At 33.9% G+C, this 21,088-nt stretch overlaps 1 protein-coding gene across 9 annotated transcripts in view; it reads right to left on the reverse strand.

The window, feature by feature from the left end:
• LRRC4C (leucine rich repeat containing 4C) overlaps positions 1–21,088 on the reverse strand; it is a 485,259-nt gene that overhangs the window by 196,536 nt on the left and 267,635 nt on the right. For 5 of the 9 annotated variants that reach the window (XM_015630824.3, XM_015630818.3, XM_015630815.3 and 2 more), the window contains exon 3: positions 9,102–9,239. The exons of 3 other annotated variants lie outside the window; for them this stretch is intronic. The gene's annotated coding sequence lies outside the window, so the exon portion shown is untranslated. Of the gene's footprint in view, positions 1–9,101; positions 9,240–18,326; positions 18,495–21,088 lie in introns of those variants that run through there. One more of the 9 variants, XM_015630820.3, reaches the window with a different exon arrangement.

The following is a 21,088-nucleotide window of genomic DNA, read 5'->3' on the forward strand; positions in this document are numbered from 1 at the left end:
CCTGACTGCCTATTACTCTAAATATAGGAACCTTTCCACTGCCAATGATTTGCATAAAAATCTAGCAACACTGGATTAAACTCGCGCTTGATAGGGGATCTAACCTGCATTTGTGATTGAAAACAAAACAAAACAAAAAACCAAACCAAAACAACAACCAAAAAAACCCCAAAAACCAATGAACAACCCAAACAAAACAAAACAAAACAAAACAAAAAACAAAAAAAAGGAAAAAGAAAATAAAAAGGCTATGTCTGCAGTTTTAGGGAAGTGTGATGAATCTTTCTTTGTAAAATCATTTAGGAAGCACAGGTTGTTTATTAAGCTAAGGTTCCATAAAGCCAATCCTTGATTTCCATCTATTAAACTTTTACATATCTACAGAAAAGAACATGCAAATGCACAGGCTGAACAAAAGCATTAATTTCTTCCCCATGATCCCACCTGCTTGTTACTCTGAAAGGAGTTTTAATGCTAAAAAGCTGCACACAGCCTCCCACTAATTAGACTCAGTTTGCAGTCAGTCTTTATTTCCTTGTATGACCAGAGGCTAAAGGATTGAAGATAGCTTCATTCAATGAGAGGGCAATTCCTCAGAGTAAAAAGATAATAATTAAGGAATACTGGCTTGAACTAGGTCCACACACCATCTCTGTAGACCTCATAGAGCTGTTGTGAAGGACAGATGACAGAGAGTGAGGAGCTGGATGCCATAGGATCCACTGTGAGTGAATACAGTGCTGCATTTCACAAAACCACAGTGTAATGACTTTCCTTCACTCTTCTCTACACTCTGCTATTTTAGTTTTTCATTGTTTTGTTATATAATGTATGCACTTTGCTAGATCTATAGCTCTGTATAATTGCTGGAATAATCTCATGAGTGATTTTCCCAGTCAGACTGGCAGTAATCCAGAAAAAGCACTACAGCAAACATTATGGGTTTAACTTCCTTATTTATTTTTATAAAGGTTTTTACAAAACCAAAATTCTTATGGCCCAAATCTGTAAGGCCACAAGAATCTGAGAATCTCCTACTAATGCAATTTCTAGAGAAACATAAATTTATCTAATGCCATCAACTATTGCTAACAACGAATCCTAGCCACACTGAGCAAGCTCTCATTTGTCAAGAAGTAGGAGTAACCAGATTAATAATAATACTAAAATTTAATCAAGCACTGTATTTTGGTAATAGCATGAAATACAAGGCTATTTTTTGAGGATTTCTCAAGTAATTTGTTACAGATTATTTAGATGTAAAAAGTGTAGTGGATTAAAACCCTATATCTGGAAACAGGACAAATAGATTAGTGGACATTAAAATATTTCTGTAAAGTTAGAGTTCAGTATTTTTCCAGTCACAAACATTTCACAGAATTCAAATCAGTAATTATTATTTTTAAATTCAATTTGTTGCTGTTATCCATATGTCAAAAAAAAAGCCCTTTAACTTTCATATATGAGTCCCATAGTGCAAAAATTAATCATAAAGCCTGATAGATGGGTGAGTTACACTGCACCTTAGGGAATTCAGGAATTCGAGTTACTTAAAGTAAGTTAAACCATATAGACAGACTGAGTTTTGAAATGAAGGTATTCACAAGTTTATCATAAGTCATCAAATTTCCCAAAGCAATGCAGCTTATATAAAAATTAGAAACACAAAAATCTCTGTCAGCAGTGAACGATGAACAATGATACTAATTCTGGTGTCAGCCATGGTGAGAAGTTGTTCCAGTAGTGCAGGTGCAAATACAAGCTGCATCACGCTAACTTTTTATAAACACAGATGAACTGGACAGTAAATGCTGAGGAACAGGAACACAGCTACATGGCAGACAAAGTACAGGAAGCTACCAATCGAGAGAACAATGGATCTCTGTACACCATCAGTTTGCACATCAAAGCAAACCAATCCATGTACCATGAAAAGAGAAGCTGTAAAGAGACCTTTGGAAGACGCTATAAAGACATTTGTGACAAATTCATTGAAAACATAAAGGTTGATCTAGGAGGAAAACCTGTATAGGACAAAAGAAAACCCCAGGAGCCAACTTCACACTAACAAAAAAAGTTGTATTTTCAAATGCAGTCTATTATATTTGGTAAGGTAGGGGAAAATTTTTTCCAAGCACAAAGAAGCAAATGTTTGATAGAGACACAACACAGTGACTGAATTCCAAATAAAGGCTAGTATGGCTAATCAAATAATTTTCCAGCATTATTATTACATGCAGTCTTCAAACTATTTTCTTTTTGGAAATCTCAGCATATCCCAAATATTCTCATATTTCTATACATAGTTGCATGGGTTACACATCAATTAATATATATTTCTGAAGTCAGTTACAACAGAGAAATAAGTTGAGTCAGTGTTAGATTGCAAAGACATAATTGAAAATCTGAATTCCTCCACATACAAAGAAGTTAATAGTCATCCTAACTTCTGCTATACTTCTGCTTACGTGCCTTAACACTTACCAGTTGCATCAATACATGACTTAATTTCTATTCCCTCTTTCTGAACATAGTCCTAAAAGTTAAATACGTGTCAGTTCCCCTTGGAGCTAACTTGTTGACAAAAATTAATTTTTCCATATAAATATCCATCATTCACAAGCTGGAGTGATCACCAATATCATTAAAAAAAAAAAGAAGAAAGAAATAAAACTATTTTTTTATTTTTCATAATTCTTTATGTGGCATTAGTAGAATAATCTAAAAGGAAAAAAGTGAGCTTCTGGGTACTTCAGTCAATCACTTATTAATACAGAACTTCCTTAAATATATGTTAATTTGAAATATGCTTTTATATGAAATATACAGACATATATTTTATATATATGTAACAGTATACATATATAAAAATATTACAACTGATTCCCTGAAATGCTTACTGCCTTAGCTTCTACTGACTTTGGATTTTCAGGGTATCAACAGAGCTGGAAATCAGGTCAATGGCTCCAATGCATAACCTCCTAAAACTAATATATCCTCCTAGAAGAAACAGGCATTGGCTCAGGGTAGGCAGAAGTTTTTTCTCTACTTCACTCATAAGCCCTTATGTTCCCTGATCCAAATTGAATTGGTTTTTTTATAGTTAAAGAAATACGTGAGCCTACTGAGTTTTACTGACCCAGTAGGCTCTAAAAAAATTCCCTGATGCTTTCTTGGCACTTGCTATCACTTGTGACCTTTATTTTCTAAGAAGGATTATTATTACCACCTTGCATTCTACAGTTCCCCACAGGATATCACCAGCCATATGTCAGCCTTGCTGAGGGGGTTCTCATATACAACTCAAACAATTTTACACCTATTTCTACTGTTCACTGAAAATTATGTCCATTTCTTTCTGTATTAATTCCTATTCTTTCAATTGAATGTGGACTTCTAACATGAAGTTAAACACACAAAAACTCATATAGAATACAGAGCTGCTGGTATCACTAATTTAAGAGCACTTAATTTTCATAAAATCACACACGTGAAGCCAGATATGTGTACCAAGACAGTAGAAGATAATATTTTTAAAGACCTTTCTAGCCTTGAAGCTAATCATTTAATCATATACCATCTTGTGTGATGTTTCTATGATAATTCACTTAACCATGAAGCTTTGATCTTCCCTCATATCCTCCACTTTGCTCATTAACTCACCTTCACAATCTATAATGCTGTCTCATAAGCCATGATGAAGACTCTTATTCTTCATATTTATTTCAGTAATCTTGACTCCCATGATGTGGGAAATTTTCACTCCTAAATTTTGGTATCACATCATTTTGCAGCATTGGAAATATGAAGGTTTGTGGGTTCAACAAAAGAAAGAAGAAATAAAAAGTATGTATATGTGAAAGAAGTTATCCATTCAAATGGTTTGGATCTCAAATTGTAAAACATCTATATGCAGATCAATAAGAGAAACAAAAGTCATAAGGTTATTTTGCTACTTAATTATGTTATGTTCCAAGATGGTGTCTGATATCATAGCTAGGTTGAATCACATGGCTTTTTATTGGTTTGGTTTATTTTATCTTTTTAAACTGTGGAGAGAGAGTTGATAATTAAAGAAATGGGCTATTATTAAGAATTGTAAAAATTCTAAACTTAGTACATTCATTAGCTTTAGCAGTACTGATCATCTTCCTAAGCAATATTATTAATTTCCTGGCAAATGAAAACTTGAGAGGAGTCTTCCATATTAACAGTGTCATGCCCTTCCACAGGGAATTTAGACTGTAGGAGATTCTAAGTGCAGTGTTTGATCAGCAACATAATGATGTAGCTTCACGTGAAAATTACCTGGGATTGCAATGGGAAGAGTGAAGAGGAACAGTCATTTGAGTCCCAAAGTTATTGTCACAACAGAGGCAATGCAGTGCACAATACAGTCCAAGAAATACAGTCCACACCTTGAAACTGAAGTAGAGCTGGTGACAAACTTCCCATGCCTTAGGGAACACACAGTACCCACAGATTCATGCTAAATATTTTAGACAATGTGGGAAATGAGAAACATGATTCTTGTGTATTTCAACTGGAATTGTTCTCAAATTTTCACTTGTGAAAATGTCCTCTTTGATTATATTAAAAATACAATATTAAGAAAATAAGATGGATTAAAAATACTGATGCTTATAATATTTCCATGGCTCTAATTATTTTCTTCCAAAATAATAATTTTACTATTTACAAAACATCCGATAATCCAACATACTTTTTAAATAGGGAGAGACATTTTTGTTATCTTTTAAATACAGCTATTATAGGCTGATTTTTAATTGAAAATGATATGAAGTTAAAAATTCAAATACCCTGGAACATGTCAGAATTCTTCTGCTTTCACATTTCATTATAATTCAAATATAATCCAAGTTTTCTAGAGATTTTCAAACCATATTGAGAGACATGGATTCAGTGGCAAATTGTATCTCTAAAAAGGAAGACAACCCATGGGAAAAGTTTTAACCACAAATACAGGATATCTTGTGGACCAGGATAAAGTTTTACTGTTCTTGAATGTTACTAAGAAAGTGATAGTTCAAGAGAATATAATCCCACAATCACATCAGTGAAATGTGCCAGCAGAAGCAGTGAGGCAGCCCCTGAGTAGAAAACAGATTCACCTTTCTGCAGATGAACAGTAAGAAGCAAATATCATCAGCTACTGGCTGCAAGAATTTATATTATCTTCCAAATACCTTCACCTGCTGATGGCAGGTCAGTTCCTTGAGGACTAACTGAGCACTTTCAGCCAGCTCTTCACACACTGCAATAACTACTGGAGTAACATTCCTCTTGAATGTCACATAAGGTGACACAAAAGTGTTTCAGATATTTTAAAATATATTTGCTTTAGATTTTTGCTTTTGACATTTGGACTTCTGTACTTTTGCTATTTTTGCCCTCCCCCTTTGGTCACACAGTAATTAGTTTCTTCCTGCTTCTAAGTATGAGAAGATAAAGAGTACCAGTAACCACTAATACTGAAGTTTTTAACATTTCTCACCTACGAATAGAAGCTGGTACTGAAATAGAGACTGCTTTGAAATTCAGCCAGTTAGAAAACCTTATGCAGGAAGGACTATTTTCCAAAAAGTTGAGGATATGTGAATTTATGATTGCAAGGCTACCATTTCACAGATTTTTCAACCATCAGTCTTTAAGCATAGTACATTCATGGTCAATCTGATCCTTTGGAGCACATTAAAGCCTAAATATTGACAATATTTTTCATACTTTATAACAGAGGATTTTGAGGACTATACGATCTGGGTTACAAAGTCACAAAGTTGCAAAGTATTGAGCCATTATTTTCAATTGCTGTTTTGTACATAAAGCCTTCAGAACCTTCAAGCATTGTGTCTGCTTTTCTGACAGTGCATTGGTTCTCATCCTTTTCCTGGGGAAAGCTCCAAGGAAATTTTGATGATGAAGATGACAAACTGTGAGAGGACAAAGGTTCAGCAGGTCCAATTCATTACCCAGTGTGAGTATGAAATTTTGAAAATAAATGTTTTTGATATGTCATCTATTGGTGGTTTATAACAGCCATTATTTGGAACATTTGCCTTCTCTTCCCTCAAAAAAGGTTAGTTGTCTAGACTTCGAAATGCATTCTGGAATTTGACCCTTAATAACACAATTACTAAGGCACTTCTATTTATCTCGTAAGTGATGGAAGGTATAGCTCAGCCTAAGGGCCTTCTGAGACGTTTTTAAAAACATTTTCTCCATTGTAAATAAATTGTAGATGGGCCAAGTCATTCAGAAAGGAGATTAGTTTTACATAAGCCCATTGCTGTTCAAAAGATAGGAAAATTTCAAGTTTATCACCTTGCAATTCCTCAAGTTACACCAGCTGAAGAAGATAAAGTTATTTTTTGCTGTTAAGACTTACAATGGAATTGCTGCTAAAGTACATATAATATACCTGAATTTTTTTGCATTAAAATCTGCCATAAATTCCATTTTCTGTGTCCATCACATAAAATGCATTTAAACACAGACATTATTTAAAGCTAAGCCACCCATGTAAAAAATGGCAATATCATGACGTGTATTTAGTGCACAGTATTTTAAATGCTATAGGCTTGTGCAACTTATATCCAATATTAGATAATACATCTTGTTAATCCTGGAGAACCTGCAAATCTACTATTTGAGGTGGAGAGGAAAAAAAAGGAAAAGATTACTGCTGTAAAACCTCCCTACAACATTTTCATGGCAAGCTGAGGTGGGTTGACTCTGGCTGGATACCAGCTGTCCCTGAAGCCTTTCTATCACCCCCCTGCTCAGCTGGACAGGTGGATCTGCTCCACCACAGGCTGCAGGGAAAGCTCTGCTCTGGTGCCCAGAACACCTGCTCCTCCTCATTCACTGACCCTGGTGTCTGATGAGCTGTTTCCTTCGTGAATTCTCGCTTGTCACTGTTGCTGCCTGTTGTGCAGGTGGGGTTTTTATCCCTTTCTTAAAAATGCTATCTCAGGGGCACTCCCAGCATCGCTGATGGGTCAGTGGTGGGTCCATCCTGGAGCCATCGGCTCCATCTGACACAGCAGGAGTCTCTGGCAACTTCCCACAAAAACCACCCCTGTAGCTCTCCAGCTACCTAATCCTCACCATGCAAACCAAATAAACAAGCCTGGGAATTTCCAAGTTTATTCAGAAGATAACTGCATGGGTAATTAGATAATATAAGCACCATACATGCCATTTGTGCTTCCTCAAGCATTATAAAAACCTATGCATTTCAAGCAGAGGTTTGTGGAATGTTAATTTTAATCCATACACAACAGTTCTCTTCTGCAGTGCAAATAAGCAATCCCAGAATTTATTTTAAAAAATATTTCTGTAAATGTAAGACTGACAGGGGTACTACCTATACCAAGATATATGATTTGAGTAATTTTATATAGTAGCCAAAAAAATTCCAGGTATGACTATTCAGCAAATATTATGAAAAAAGAAACAAAAAGCAAACATCCCTGCCCTCTACACACACACAAAAAACCCACCAAAACAGAAAAACTAAAACCAACCAACCAATCAAAGATACCCATCAAACAACAAAAACCTGAAGCTCTAAGACATATAAAAGTAAATGAGCACAATTCCACCCTGCAGATGGTAAACAGATTAAATAGATTGGAGATAGGAATTCTCACAGACCAGTGGCAGAAATAGAACCAATACTTAAAAGTACTATGTTAACTTTAACTCTTTCTCCTACAGGGAAGAGAAAAAAGGACCAAATATCAGTTCAGACAGGTCTACAGCCATGACACTTCACATTTATTTTGAAAATTTAGAGTTTCTATTATTTTTTAATTTACCTTTAAATAAAATAAAATAAATAAATTAAATTTAATTAATTAAATAAAAAGCAACCAATTAAAATGAATTCTAATTTAGCTCATCACCATCATTACAAGTTCTCCAACTGTACTGCATCAACACACCAAAAACTTTCTTAAAAGACATCTCAGCAGTCTCCAAAACAAGACAGTCATCACTGCCCATTAATATATATTAGCATTATTAGGAAACATAGTAACATTCTACTACAGTGCATATTGAAAACTGCTCTTCAATGAAATTATTTTCTATACATTTGAAAATACTAAAAAGAAAACAAATTATACTTTAGAATAAAACAGTGTTTATCTTCGATTTATACAGATTTTATTTCTTTAGGGGGAAAGAAAGATAATTGAAAAAAACCCCCTGATATTCTTATAATATTATTATTTCTAATTTTTTAGTGTTGGCATTTTTTTTTATCTTGAAAGCTTTTTTTTTTTAAAAAAAAAAACGAACATGTGGATGGTTATGGAACTCAAAACACAAAATAATTCTCACTCAATAGCACACTTGTGTATAAGATAGTCTCTAAAATTGTGAATACAAGGAAAAAAGAAAAATCAAAACTGATTCTTAACCTCCAAAAGGTTTCAAAATTCATTTACCTATATGAAAAATGAAAATGTAAAATTCCCATTCCAGTGCTGGCAGCCATCAGAATTCACTTTTAACAATCATCACTGTACAAAAAAGGCAACAAAATGAAAAATCAAATTCAAGGATGTTCTGTACCCTAAATTTTTCTCATGATAGGGTATTCCTCTGTACAAACACAAAATACAAGGCTGTGCTCCCATCTCAACACACACTAATGTTCTAATAAAAAGCTCCATGCTAATTGCACCTCAAATCCCTTGCACTGCATTCAGACTTCTCTGCCTGGTAATGATTAATGCTTAGCTCTGCTTTATACATTAAGCACAAACAAACGACTCCAAGACTGACACAGAAGAGTCACAATAAATTCATTCCCTATAATTTGTGTCTGCTGTCAGTGAAGAGCCTACAGTTACAAACTTAAAAGTCATTTAAGTGATCACCGATCACCCATTTATAGACTTTTTTTTCATAAAACCTTGTGTGTATATAGGAAAAGTTGTAAATGAACAGGCAAGTACAAGGTTTGGAAAGAAGGTAATAGCAAGTACAAGGTTTGGAAAGAAGGTAATAGCAGGCCTTAATAGATACACAATATTAATGAATTAAAGAATGGAAGGAAATTTTCAGTTTACCTGTCCTCAGTAATTCATGGCACTGTTAATTGTCCTTCACGTCAAAATGTTGTGTATTTATTTTCTCAAAAGGTACGCTGTGTCAGGATATATCCATATTAACAATCTCCATTGCATATTCCTTTTTTTCCTGGCAACCTGTGCATTTTGAGGGGGGAAAAGAAACATTTCATGGTGTGGTGTGTCTCATACTGACAGAGCATGAGATTATCATGTGCTTTAGAACGAACATAAAAAGTCTTGTGAAAAATTATGAAACAGAAACACCTCTAAAGTGCAAGTAGTTGAAATTTCTTAGACAGACCATCTAAAACATACAATCTACAACCAAAGCAAATGAAAAAGAATTCATCTGGTTTTAACCAGGAATTATATTCTATTCTGCTTCTCTTAATCAACAATAATTTTAATAATAATGTGGAACCTGTTCTTGTGTCACCACAAACTGGGTATTCTGTGCTACAGTCATCATCTCATTTACCAGACAAATGTTTGCCAATTCACACCAGAACTCAATGACAAAGAAAAATCATTATATTTTTTTCTGAACTGCATACATTGAAATGCAGCTAGTTATTTTATTGTGGGCTGGCTTTTTCCAGTGTTTATAGCATTTTATTGCACTTGGCAGGAGCTGTACATTCAAGGTCAAACGTACAGTGCTAGGGAGCACCTGGGAACTTGGGAATTCTTTGTGCACAAACTGCCTCTGACAGTAGAGCTACTTCCAGACATGAATTAAATGCTGGGTATCATCACCATGACAGACATAAATCTTCCCTACTAGCTGCAGATCTGAACAGTGTTGGTTTTGGGTTTTTTTATCCTTGAGGACAAGCTTTTCATCATTCTGATTCCATAGCTGTTTCATATATGTGTGACATATTGTCATTAATGGTTACTTATGTATTTTATTAATCTGGAGCTGCTTTATAGTAGCTATAGTAACTATTGCTTCATAGTAGTAGTTACTCTGCCAAGGAAAACAAAATTTTAAGGCAGGTATGTATGGTGTTAATTTTGCATAATGTAGTTATTCAAATACCTGGAAATGTAATTTCTCCTCTTAATTAAAAAAACATCTGGTACTAAACAGGGTGATCTCTAATTAATCATCAGAACACAGACATACCTGACAAGTTCATGCCAAACATCAAATACCTCCACAGAAAATATGAAATCACATGAATGCCAGAGGACTCATTTCTTCTGTGTTAAGAGGTAATGTGTGAAGGAAAACTCAGGAACAAAAATACCGTAACATTCCTTAATTTGAGATATTGTAATATTTGCAGTTTCTCCTGTGTATCATATCAGCTACATATTTAATACTTCTAAATTACAAAAATGGATGTATCTAGTTAATAGGCAGCGTGGAAATAAAAGAAATGTTTGAACACTTCTAACTTTGTTTTCTCCTAAGTGTGATTTTCTATCCCAAATACACTTTATCACTTGCCTTTATATAGCTTATTGTGATCCAGTGGGTTTATTAATTAACTGTAAATTGTCTCTGCTGACTGCTTTCTATGTACATAAGAAAGATTAGCTTCGGTACCTAGAAAAGCAAAATCATAATTTAAAGCTTAACTGGAGGGGTCTAATAATTTCTTATCATCAGAAAGAATTCCTATTTGAGCACAGATGTTAAACATATATTATGTTTCATATTTATGAAATGTAAAAATATAAAAATACTTAATCTTACACGAAAAATATAATAATACAATATATAGGAAATAAAATATAAAAGTAAAAAGTGTTTAAAAAGCAGGAAAAAAATGCTTTATACATACACCTACACCACTGATCTATTATTCATCTTTCATAATAAATGAGAATAATCAGGGGACAAAAATAGACACAGGAGAGAAAAACCCATCAGACACATTCACAGTCACAGATTATACCACAGCTTAATTTACTATTATATAAGGGAAAACTAAAAAAATCACAGCTGTTCTGAAACTTAATCATCAGGATCATTTGAAAACTTCATTGTGGAAAGTGCTCCTGTGCTGCATGAAGATCAGAACTTGGCCTAATTGTACCATTAAAACTATGAGAACCACTCTGTCAAAAAAATAGAAGGTACATATCATCTTAGAAATTGCTATTACAAATTACAAATTACTAAATTTTAAATTAACCTCAAATATTTTGCCTGCCACCAGTAGTTTATGACAGTAATTTATGACAACAGTAATTCCTTGTATACTTTCTATTTGTGTGTGTAAACAATAACCAGAACTATTTATAGAATGCATATAACAGTGATAAGAACCTCATGCAGACATTTGCATATAAAAGTAATAACAGCAGTAATCAATAGTCCTTCTATTGTTAAACAAGTATTATAATTGCCCCTGAGGAACTGCTTGAAGTATAAATACAATTACACATTATGATTAATTACCGAACAATTTTCACTTTGTGTTTGGGAATCACTGAGAATCTTTGAGGTTGGAAGGGATCTGTGAAGACCATCTAATCCAAGGTTTAAAAGGCATGTCATGTTCTGAGGATGTGCTAATGTAAGCATCAGTTTATTTGTTTCTGTTTCCTGATCACGCTCCTACCATACTATGGCCACTGAAGAAAAGACTGACCTACTGATCTTCCATCTACTACTACTAGCACAGTATTTTGTTGTTAAAGCACTCTACTATATTTCAGCAACCTGCCAGTGCCTCATAACTTTAAATTAATTTTTGACCCTTTAATTTCAAATTCTGAATAGATTTTTCTCTCTGGTATTTTGTCAGTGTACATATCACTACATTCTGTTTTCTCTTTTAAAAATATTATTTCTTAGTCTGATGTGATTTCTGTTTCCACCACAGAGATCACATGGTTATGAAAGGAAACATTCTCTCATCTCTCACCATATTGTATTGAAATAAAGCATGACTTTCACAGTCTTTCTCATCCCTCACAGAAATTTGCAAGGTCAAATTATTTCACATTACAAATGTGGAAATTAGAAAAATCCATGGTACTACTGTTTCCTGATGATTGATAACTAAGACTGAATTATTTGGATTCTTGATACCGTTGCATAATGTTATGAAAAAGAAATGCATTATGTAGGCTCATATAGTTATCCAGAATTTCCTGAAGGATGCAAACTTTCAGTACCTCATTCAGGGCTATTTTCTTGTTTCATGGTGGTTCCATGCTGAAAAGAATCTGACTCCCAAAGAGATTAAGTCAACATACCCCATTGCAGAAGTCTTGTTTGGATTTATACTTGGGATTTTATGGAAGTGAATCAATTGTCCCTACTAAGCCAATAAATCATGTAATTTTTTGGCATAGTCTGAAAGTGACATAAAATGTGCACATCTATTTCTCTTACTTATTGCCTAGGGAAAATAAATTAAAATGGTTTTGATACTCTAATTCTGAGATAGACTTCTGGGACATTCAGTGAAGTAATCCAACCATATTTTATAAAAGGATTATTGTTTTCTTTCTTGAACAACATTCATGTATCACACACAAAAATTCTTTGCATGTATGAACCATCATACAGCTTTTGAAGATATAGTTCCCAGCCTTGTAAAATGTATTATTTAAAGACAGGTTGATAAACCATTTCTTTACCACTGCATAGGGAATAAGCCACAGTTTACGCACTTTTTATAAAGATATTTTCTTATTCTGTTATTGCCTTAAACTGCCTGATTTCTCTGGACAGGGTATTTCTCCATTCCCAATGATAATTTAATTTTTCTCCTCTTGAAAAACTGCTCTACTCCTCCATTCCTAACAAAATAAGAAGTGCAAGAAACACAACAGAAAATAACAGTCACTGCCATGAACCACCTTTTTCAACCCATTCCCTACTGTCTGGCTTTGGGTGGACACAACAATACCTGTGCAGAATGAAAACTACACAAGACACATGGCAAGAAAATCAGAAGAGAAAAGTTTTGTATCCATATCACACAGGTATGTGTGATTACATCCATTGCAAAACAGGGTGAAAATAGCTATACTTAATTATGGGGATATTCAATCACAGCCCAGGATGCATTTGTGCCCAAAAGATAACAGGAGGAGAGCCTCCTCCTCATCCTTGCAAAGGAAGTGGCACGGTTCAAATAAAAACCATGCAGGAGCACTACCAGCTGATTCAGAGTGCTCTCTCCCAGGCACAAAAGGTTTCCTGAGAGGAAAGTCTTCTCACATCATGCTCAAATGTGTCCCTTCAACTCCTAAATGTAACAGAAACAGCTTGAGGTGCGATAGGGTTGAGATAGACTGGGAGATGGGACAGTGCGGTGGAAGCTTTTACTGGTTGTTAAGCTTTTAAATGATGTCTTATGTATACAGTTTGCATGAAATTTCAGTGTAAATACTACTGATATTTTAAGCCTCTGTGTAAACATTCCTAACTTTAACACTGCATTAAATTGATTTAAGTCATTTTTAGCTGGCTTAAACTAAATCAAGATATGACACATTCTGGAACATGAATGTCTACACTGGGGCTTACACTGAAAGAACTGAAGCTATGAGTCATTACAGGATTTCAGCACAAATTATATCTGGACTTAAGTCATATTCATACACTCTGTGAAAGAAGCTACTCAGTTAGGAAAGTCAATATAAAATTTGCTTACCAGAAAGAGGAAAACCAACTCCTAGACAAAGGGAATAACTATATCATAATTAGCATTTATATATGCAGGTAGTGCAACTATTTTCCACACCATGACTGACAAATTTTAATGATTTAGTTTATCAAGACAGGACAGTACCTAGCTTTAATCTGAAAACTAAAGGTTTCTAAGCAATTGAAAAATATTTATGTTGCTTAAAAAACCAAAAAAGTTACATTTTTATTCTTCAGCAATTGAAAAATATAAATCCCAGAATTTACTTGTATACACCTAGAATTTATAGATATCTAAAAAACTTAGTCCATACCTAATTAAGGTCAAAAAAGAACTATTCTCATAAATATATGGATATAGATAATTGTTTTATAAATAAGCAACATCTTACAATCAGATTAGCCCGAGTTTATGGAATTGGTATTATATTTTACAAATACCTTGGAAACAGAATTTGAGCCTCATAGTAGGATGATATTGTAAAAGGTATCTTATTATCTCTTCCTTACTGTGTGCTCAAAGACAAGCTGATACACATACTGCAATTTATGAATTTGAGACAGGTTCTTATCCCCGAGAAAGTCAAAATAAACCATTCCATCATTATTACTTAAATATGACTTAAATGAAAAATGAAAGAAGCAAGCAAACAAACAGAAAAACACCTGAAAACCTATAACCTAAACTTTTACAGAAATATATCTTATTGTCCTTTGCAGGTTTACAGATTTAGTTCTTGATATTTTCTAGTAAAATTAATCCATATGTACTAGAAATAGCACAGATCAAGCGAACATCAGTCTAAACCTCAATTTTCTCAAAAATCTTTCATCCAAACAGAGGTCTCTAACTGGATAGAGCCAATATGGAGAGTTGCCATACATTTTCTGTTTATGTTCAGTATAATTTGATTTATTTCATTATATACAGCTCAGAGTGCTATATCAAGGCACTTCTTGCAAATACTGCCTTAGGTCATTTCACTCTCCAGAGATTACTTTCAATTAAAAGACATTTTTCACATCATAAAATAACAGCAAACATTTTTGGTGAAAGACCAAAGTTGGGTTTTTTTAAGTAGTATTTATTTATTTCAGCAATAAGGCATACCTGTAGGTGTATACTAAGATAAGTGGAAAAGTTGGGCTTTTTTCCAAACACTGATTTGCAATTTCTTCCATCTCTGCCCAGATCCATCTATGAACAGAACCTCTCCTCTAAGTGTGTGATAACATATATATGACCTCCTTTATTAAATTAAGAAGATAAAATAAAAGTTACCAGACCAATAAAAACAAAACAAAAATTAGCACACAAACCATAGCATCTACTACAATAGTTGCATAAAGGAGAGATGAAAGTTTCTATCACTCCTTTGTCCATTATTTTCCCTATGTGTGATTTACTATTTCAACAGCTTGCAACCTATTAATTATAAGTTATGATCTGTTATTATGGCACAGATGAACAGATGTGTGCTGGCTTTGGCTGGGATAGAGTTAATTCTTTTCATAGTAGCTCTATGGGGTTGGATTTGTGCTGGAAACTTTTGACAGCACAGGGATGTTTTCCTTACTGCTGAGCAGTGCTTACCTGGGGTCAAGGGCTTTTCTGCTCCTTATCCTACCCCACTACAAGGAGTTGTACATGAGAAGCTGGGAGGGGACACAGCCAGGACAGCTGGCCCCAGCTGATCAAAGGGACATTCCACACCATATGGCATCATGCTCGGTATATTAAGGTGGAAGGAAGGGGCTGGGTGGGGAACATGATCATAGTGTGACAGCATTAGTCTTTCCAAGTAAGCTTTAAGCATATAGAACCCAGGGAAGTGGTGAATGAATTCCTTGTTTTGGTTTACTTGTACACAGGAGTTTTTCTTTATCTACTAAACTGTCTTTATGCCAACCCACAAGTATTGCAGCTGTTGGGATTCTCTTCCCACCCCACTGCAGCCTGGTGGGTGAGGGAGGGTGTGAGCAGCACCATGGTATTGGCTGCTGGCTGGGGTTAAACCACGCTATGAGGATTCCACATAACTGCCCTTGGAAAATGAACCTGAGAAAAGATCAGCACTTGCTGCATTGATCCCGGCAGCAATCAGCAGAAAATGAACACCCATTGACCAATGAGTGGAATAATGGCTTTGTTGACAATCTCAGGGGAGTTCAACCTCTGCAACTAAGTGGACAGAGAGATAAAAAGACAGACACAATAAAAATAATCTATCATCTCTGTTTGCTGCTTTGTATGATCATCTCCCATTAGTCACATACATGTCCAGGTGGCCACGGATCAAGGATCATATGTCACTTCTGATCACAGAAATGTATTTGCCCTTCTATCCACAGATAATATGAAAATATTCCACTCATCAGAAAAGTATTTCTACTTTGTAAAATTTTAAATCAGTTTATTGTAATAATTAATATTATTCACCCCTCTTTACCTCAAATGAATTCAGGAGAAGTCAGCAAATCCACAGTGGACTTATGGTCCCAATTTATACTTGCAAATATTGTAAGGTCCCATGAGTATTATATAACTGCTGATACACCAGTTGCACATGACTTTTCTAAATGCATACATTGCATAAGAAGGAAAACAAGAGAAAAATAAATCACTATCTGAAATGGATGCAAAGCCGCAAAACAAGAAAGTATTACATATCCATCCAGAGACTAGATAGAAAAGGAGAAAAAGATTACTTTTTCCTGCTTAAGTAAACTTCTATTAACCTTAAAGTTAACCTTGGTAGGACGTTAGAAATTTTATGAACTATATTAAAACACAACAATTTTGAAAGATAATAAAAGAAGCGAATTTTATTATTTTTTAAAATCCATAACAGACAATCAATAATGCAGTGACATGATCTTTAAATCACTGAAGTATTGAAAAAACAAGTGTGGAGATGTGTTTACAACAGTGGAAAGCAGAATAGTCCCACAGAGGGATAAAAAATTTAACTATACATTGCTTCTTTGCATAGAGTCCATTAATCAGGCATGTAGGTGTCAGGGATATCTGGCATTGAAGAGCCTGAGCTGTGCATTCTGAATAGCCAGCATAATCATTTGATGCCAAGAAATAAGATTATTCTGCCCTCTTCATTCAGACATTTTAGGAATTTAAGTAGATCCATCTGGAAAACCATAACTTTCTTTTGTGATAATTGCTATAATTACTGATTTGAACATAGCATAGGCCAAAGTCTCAGGAAAATAAAGAGGAAAAGAAAGAACAAAGATTTTTTTTTAAATAAAATTTACTAGCACAGGCATACCTATATACACACACATACATGTGTACACATACATATATACATATATACATATATATATACACATATATATGCATGTGTATATATATACACATATATACATACATATATATGATTATTTTTTATTATAGATGAATAAACATTAAATTTACTCAAAAGCAGTGAAATTCTCCCAAGAAATGCAGATTTGAGAACTTTCAGAAAATATTCATAAGATAAAAGTAATCCAAGATGCAGCTATATGTGAAATGTAATACAAAGCAATGTAGCTTGACTGAAGATATATTATCCATCCCTACCTTGACAAATATTTTAAACAAGAAAATACCTGGTATTTTTCATGCTCATAAAGTCTGATTGCTTTATCTGTGTTTATTCAAGTATCTGGAAATGGAGAAAATAAATTGGATGACATTTAGTGGTATATCCAAGGTCTTTCACTAACTGAGCAAAAAGGATTTATATAAATAGTGCAATCTTACAAACTGTGTATGGAAGGACTAAGGTGAAAAGTTTAATGCTAGTAGAAGTTACTGGACAACCAAGAAAACATAACCATAATGAATCAGCTGATATTGTTCCACTTTTAATGCAACTATACAAAACTTAATCTGGACTTTAGTAGATCACAATTCATGTGCAATGAATATTAATTCAAGCTGTAGAAGATAAGAGGATCATCATCGAAAGAACAGAATCCAATCTTATAAGAGGAACTGGAAAATGCTTAGCTCATTCACTCTAGAAAAATGAAGGTTAAGAGACAGTCTATAAATGTATTGGCTTGTTAAAATTAGAAAGATGCAGAGAACATTTAAAGTAAAGGGCAGTGTCATAAAATCAAATGTGCATACCCTAATGCATTTCTTAATAAAAACAGGAGAAGACTACTGAACATTAAGATAGTGCATTTTTTGTAATAGACTTACACTCTGAAAAGTGGGGACAACTCTCCTTTCAAATCTACAGTCAACTAAATTCAGGGAATTTTGTTTCTTAAGATAGGCTGTTGATTTTAAGAAAGGAAATACATGATCTGGTGATCTTGTAGAAGAGAGACACAGTGTTATTAAGGTGTATTACAACAGCAAAATCAGTTTTAATTAGTTTAAGTCTCTGGTCAGCTGTATTCTCACACAGGAATTTTCTTGACCATATTCACATACTTATTCTCCAAAAGTAATTTCCAAAAATACACATTTCTTCAGTTTGAAAATCAATCAGTGACATAAGCCACTTAGCATATTCTATTATGATGCCCACGATTACCTTTAAAATACAGTATCTGCTTTGGAAATCAAAAATCTTTATGACACTTACCTTTCAGTAGAAAAACAATGGTGGTACATTATGCATATATAAAATATAAAAGGTCTCAAAACCAGCCAGAAATCCATGCAAAAATTGAGTTCTACAATTATTCCTACTTGTATGACTGTTTACTTCAGAATCTCCTACCATTAATCATTCCTCATCACCCCGGCTTTACTGACGGATTTGTTATGGGTGGATACAATGATATGCATGCACATTGAGTAGGTGTTGAAATATTCCAAATTTTATTTTACTGATTACACAACAAACAGTGAAAGTTGAACACAGAAACAAATTCTTGCTAGAATTTGTTTATTGAGGCTTTGTATTTTTCCTCTTTTTTTTTCTTATAAATGTTTCAAAATAGTGGTGCAGCTGAACTATATGAACAACTCTGACACAAAGTAAAGAACACACCAAGATTAGCATTCTCCAGAACAACAAATGGGTTGAGGGGCAAATAGACGTAAAGGTCTTATTTTTCTTCCTCCGATGGAATTATTTTATATTCCATATCAGATATTCCATATCTTCATCTTATTGATTTTGTAAAGGTAAATATGTACTTTTGTCTGAATCCAACACCCAAAGGAAAGAAAAATTTTGATTTATATAATTGGGAAGAGAATGTAAAAACTTTGTGTGGGGAAAAAATACCCCAGATTAAATGGAAACACATATATTAAACTAAATGAGAAATAACTCACTTTTAAACATTGATGAGATTTAACACCAAAGCATAGTAACACTGTCTACCCCCTCTATTTCTTATCCCTTGATTTCTTCACCTATATAGGTCATGTATCTTGGTTAAATACCACTTTGGAAAGAGATGTCTGAAGCAGATTACCCAAAAATACAGTATATTCACTTTCTGAATCTTTATATTGATTGCTGTGGGCAAAAGAGAGGTGATGAAGAGTCTCAAGATTTTCATGTCATGAAAGACTACAGGAAAATAAGAACATGAACTAGAATGATAGGATGGCAGAGTCTGTAGACTTCCAAGGAAAGAAACAGGCTTAGGTGTCAAAAAGTCCTGCTGTGTCAAGGATAGCTGAATTAAAGTTTTCTCACTGCCCCAACAAATACTGGAACAACAGTCCTTGGAAATAGTTGCATTTTAAGACCACCATCTCCAGTTATTTGACAACAAAAAGCCAACAGCAATAAGAAAAATCTCTCCTTGCCAGTAGAGAAATTAAAGATAAAAATTACCAGGATCAGATCTGTTGTTTATAATTTATAACCTTGTTTGGGGAAAACTAACACAACTTATAGATACAATTCTTGAAATTCCAATGACAAAATATAATTGCATGTTTGTTTCTCCTGCTAAAGATTGCAAAACTAGGGAAAATAAAGTGTGTGAGCTTTTTTTGACGTGAGAGTTTCTCATCCATTTTTCTGAAATGCGGTTGCAGGAAATTAGAGAGTACAGAGACCATCATAAAGAAAGTATGTTGTAAACCTGTGTAACAGCTAAACCATTAATTTGTTCCATTTCCCTAGTATTGGTTGAAATATTCATACCCATTAGATGCTTCTACTTCTTTTCTGGAGGACACATTCATGATAAATATTAATATCAGATACCTTTTCTTGATAGGTAACAAATAGATCTCTTCATTAGCAGAAATATGTTCATTCTTTTGATGGGCTTTTTACTCAGTTAACCTTAATTTGTAAGTTCTCTCTTCTTGCTCTCAGAATTTCTGAAATGACCGTGTACCTGTGCTTAACAAGAATTCTCTATGGAGTGAAGTAAAGGTAAAACCAATTTTGTATTTTATATTTATTCTGCCTACGGAGTCAGTTCAGAGATATAATAGAAACAGTTTGGAATTAATTTTTTTATATATATATATATAGGTGCTGGATACATACGGTGAGTCAGGACATGGCAACTCTATATGGTTTTTAACATCTAATGAATAACAAGTTGACATAGGTATATTATGAAAAATTTAAAAAAAATGATAGAAATACATTATCAAGAGAGAGCTTAAATTATGATCAACATACTAAAGGAAGATAAATACTAAACTGATTAGTATGCTAAATGGATGTTACAATTCTTATTTTAAAATAATCTCCCAAATTTGCAGAGGAATCCAGCTCTAAATTTGATGTCAGATTGTATATGCTCAGATTTTAACTCATCTGTTGGTACCATATATTGCTGTATGCTGATATGCAATGCACAAACAACTTTGAAACTTAAAAAATATGCGGAGGACCTGTACAAGATTTCAGGATTTGCACATGAAGAAGTTTTGTGAAGTACAATTTTTACAAGAAATAGAAACAGTAAGAGAGATGCATAATATAGTTTATTCTCCATTATTGCTCTTTAACATATTCTACTGGGGGAAAAAAACAAACAAACAAATGATAACAAACTTTTCCACATACTACTGAGAACATCAGTGTTTAGCATTTTAAATTCTCAGCATCAATGCTGACAATATCACTGAGTCAAATATTATGGCTAGATATCTAAATGCTGAATAACTGCATGACTAAATACATCTGTGTTCATTAAGGCTAAATCAATGATAATCAAAATTCTTGTTTGTGCAGCAAACAAACTGCTACTAGAATTATGGAGAATTTTAGATCTTCACAAGTTCTTCTGTTTTCATACAGCATTATGTGTTATCAGCTCTGTTGCAGGACTTGTTTTGAGAGATCAGATATGATGAGTGGAACTGACTCAGACTGAGACATGAATCTGTGTCTGAAATGACAACCACACACTCTTGCTA

The sequence above is a fragment of the Parus major genome, chromosome 5 (genome assembly GCF_001522545.3).
Source record: "Parus major isolate Abel chromosome 5, Parus_major1.1, whole genome shotgun sequence".
Lineage (NCBI taxonomy): Eukaryota > Metazoa > Chordata > Aves > Passeriformes > Paridae > Parus > Parus major.